Source organism: Aptenodytes forsteri, unplaced genomic scaffold, assembly GCF_000699145.1.
Source record: "Aptenodytes forsteri isolate BGI_AS27 unplaced genomic scaffold, ASM69914v1 Scaffold209, whole genome shotgun sequence".
NCBI classification, from domain to species: Eukaryota; Metazoa; Chordata; class Aves; order Sphenisciformes; family Spheniscidae; genus Aptenodytes; species Aptenodytes forsteri.
In genome coordinates this window covers 3,177,031-3,180,955 of record NW_008795034.1, presented here as the reverse complement: position 1 = coordinate 3,180,955, position 3,925 = coordinate 3,177,031, and positions in this window count along the sequence as shown.

The window sequence follows — 3,925 nt, the reverse complement described above, 5'->3', positions numbered from 1 at the left end:
GTGCTCGTGGCGGGGGTGGGGGATAGGAATAGAAAAAAAAATGGTGAATTAGGAGAATAGGTAAAAAGTTAGAAGTAACAAAACTGAAGTAAAACTACTGTTTTGTACAGATCTTTGTTATATACATGAAGTCTTGCTGAATGTCAGTGTCTAGCACAGAACAAGGAAGGGGAATGGAGGGAAAGAAAACATCAAACAACTCATTCTGTAACAGTTTCTAGATATAGATTTTTTTTCATAGTATATGAAAGAAGAAGCGGCAGAGCAGCCCAGGATCTGGTTTGGATAAGGAACAAATCTGGCTAGAGCCAGTCTTTTGGTCAGATAAGACAAACAGAAATTTATGTGAGGAGACCTCCAATTCTGTGAAGCTTCCTGTGGCAATGGGCAGAGGAGACTTCAGGGTTTCTTTTCTGGTAGTGGAAGATTTTCTGATGCAAGAACCATAGAGGATAGCCATAAAGCTAGCTTTTGAAGGTGCTTTCCAATACCTGCTTGGAGTCAAGACAATCGGGAGACCCTCCTGTGGCAGGCCTCTAGGGTGGTTCAGAAATGAAGGCCCATCTCTGAGAAAGTCTCCTTTATTTTCTGGTTCACCAGTTGCCTTTCCTTTTATCTCTGTGATAGCATTTGTTTAAACTAAGATTTAAAATATGTGAAAACATTTTGGCATTTTTGGACAAAGGTATAATTTTTGTGTTGATGCTAAGCTGCCATGGGAGAACAATCACAATTATGTATTATTAAATTAGTTTTTAGTTGAAATTGATCTCGGAAACAAGGGATAAAAGTAGATAACAAACGCAATTTAAAAATACTGTCAAAAATATCAATGAGATAAATGGTTCTGTTAAAATGCATTAATGCTGTGTTCAGATATCCTTTCTTTGGGAGTGTGGTCTTGTGAAAAACTGTTCTCTTCTTCAGAATTTTCTAATCTTCCTCTATTAAGCTTTCAGGGATTGTTCAAATATGCTGTAGAACATCTATAATTTTCTACTACCATTTTATAGGCTTTTGTATGTTATTTATGAAGAAACTGTTCAATTTAATCTGTAATAAATTGTATGGGTCTGCTCAGTAAAGGATCTGTATGTGACTGCCAAAGATCTGGAGTACCATGCAGTTGCCTTTAAACACCTTTCTGGGAAATCAGCATAGCAAAAATCCCTCCATAAGAATATGACTTTATTCAAACTGTGCTTGAGCATGGAAACAAACACAAACCTTGCCAGACCAGCAGTCCTTGTAAAGTAAGCTCTGGTGTTTAGTCGGTTTAGTTTCAGCCGGCACCAAAACCTCTGATTACTGTCAATGAAAAGTGATTATATAGGCTGTTTGCCTCCCATCAGGCAGGACAATGAAAGCCATGCCATGTTTTAAGTATTTGTGATGAGCTTCATTTCATAAATAAAAGGCATAGGCAATTTACACCATTGAATAGTGATGATAAAGGTGCCAAATCATTGGTGCCTTTTGGTTAAAGGGGAGTGGGGAGAGCTGGCACCCTGAGATGTTGTGTCTGTGGCCATGCTTGGCTGAAGAGGCCCCTGGGAGCACTGGGCCCCTCTGCTCTGGCTGGGGGGCTGTAGGGGGCCATGTCCCAGGCCTTGGAAGAGAGCAGAGCCAGCTGCACTCTCTGGCCTGGCACTCAGCTGAAAGGCAATGGCAGGCCCTTTGCAGGGTGAGATGGGAGCGTTTTGCTCATCTTCACTTCTGAACATGCTAATACAAGTCTGGGTTCTGGTTTTGTGGTTTAAAAAAAATAGGAAGGCAAAAAGAAAACCCTTGATTGTAGAGATTTCATGTAGCACAAGGTGGCAGTAATGCTCTATTATTTTGCATTCACCCTCCTGCAGTTGAACAGACGTGAAGTTAGAGCTGCAGAATGCAAAGCTGAGACTTTTTTTTTCCTTGGAGATTACTTCATCTCCCCCTTAGCCTGTCACTCATTCTTCCTGTTTTTCCCTGGGGTCTGGGGGTGGGTGGGATGGGACAGAATGGGAAATGCTTGTGAGCTGAGTCTCAGTCTGGAGCCTCCTACCTCAAAAACACCGAGAACTGAATCCATTTTGAGGCAGTGCTGTAGGAAAATGGCTGGGAGTGAGTTCCTAGGATTAGTTAAAATGTACTCACCAACCCTACTGTCACTGCAAAACCTGTGCTACCTACAGTGCCCATAGAGCCGCATGGAAGCGACACTAAAGATAGCACAGACTGAGATCTAAGTGTAAGGAATACTCAGTCATGCTATGATGTAGATCTAATTCTCTGTGACTTACTGGACAAAGGGATGTTTTTCTGGATATTGACCTTTTGAAGCCTTTGCTCAGGAGTGGCACTGTGTTGGCCATAAACACTACCATCATTTTCAGCTGATGTGTGCAGAAGTTTAGTCTTGGTGTGTGAATGCCAGGTCTGTGTCATTGTGGAGTTGCTCTCCTGCCCTGATACTTTGTGTTGGCCTTTCCTGCTAACGACTCATTAATTAGTTCCATTATGGCTCCCTTCCTGAATTTGTCAATAATGTAAGATATCTGTTCTAAATTATAATTTCACAGAAAATAGGCTTTCATTCATTCAAAGACAGTATTTGCAGTCCTCTCATGAGTAGATCTGGGGTTACTTACTTTAAAAATATCTGCGTATTATATGCAGAAGGGGAAAGAAGTACTGGCGAGATGAAACTTGTTGTTCACAGTCAGCTATTAGACACTGTGGTACAAGCCCCTGTCTTGGGACAATTTCATATCCTCTTGGCAAATATGGGCAGGTAGGTGGCATACATCTGATTGCAACAACATTGCCTATTGTTTTCCTTCCGAGCTGCAATCCTATATTGGGTATAAAGCCCAGATATGAGGCATCTTTCTTTGTATTGCTAAGATAACAATGTTTGAAGGTATTACGGTTTGAGGGGTTTTTGTTTTTTTTTCCTTGTGGCGATGTTCTCTGTTCCACTTCTAGGGTGGCATCACTGTCCCTGTAAGTCTTGTGGAACAGAGTTGGAAAGGATTACAGTGAATGCTTTTGCTTTTTCACATCCCTGTTTTTTGTCTCCTTCAGCACAAAGGGCTGTCCAGATCAAAGCCTTCGGTGTCTTGGCAGTCAGTGCAGCGAGGGGTCTCTAGGCTGGGCTCACCTCAGTTCCTCTAGGTGAAGAAAGCCCCGTGTGCAGCAGCCCGAGTCCCGGCAGATGTCACTCTTGGCTCGCGGGAGAATGCCGTGTGTTGAGAGATCCCCTATTCTGTCTGCAGAACTGCTTTTCCCTTTGCACGCTGCTGGGATGCTACCTCGGTGTGGTTTTGTGTTCTGGTACAGTGTTTTGCTTCAGCTGTGTGTATCGTGGGAGGAAAACAGGATGATGTTCCCGTGGCTGAGTGTGCAACATGTAACTGCCCAACATTACTGGCTTTTGGGAACACAGATTTAGTACGGTTTACAGAGATAGCTGTTTCAGATGCATCCACACAGTGCCTGTGCAACAGCATGCCATGACTTAAAAAGCATCTGTGATTTCCCTGTATCTGTCTGATGAACTTTCTGAGTAAGCAATTATATTTTCACAGTTATTTTGGTGCACTGGCAATAACATTTAATTCTTGCTGTATTTCAGTATGTAGCACCATCCAAATGTGCAAATGATGTTCACCCTCATCCTTCTGGGTGGCACACGTTGGTGATTAGACCTTGGGTTTCTTTCCTTGGGCCTTGTCACCAAGGGTTAGCCAAATGTGCCTAGTTTGGTTAGTGACGCTTAGTTTGTAGGCTGAAACACAGCTGAAATTGTCCCTTGTCCTGCTCTGTCCTGCAGCCCTTTACAGCTGTGTGAGAGGTCTGGGTTATAGGATAATGTTTTGGCCCTACTGTGGGAGGAGCAAAGGCTTGTTGGACTTGGGCTGATTGTGGAAAAACATCAAACACC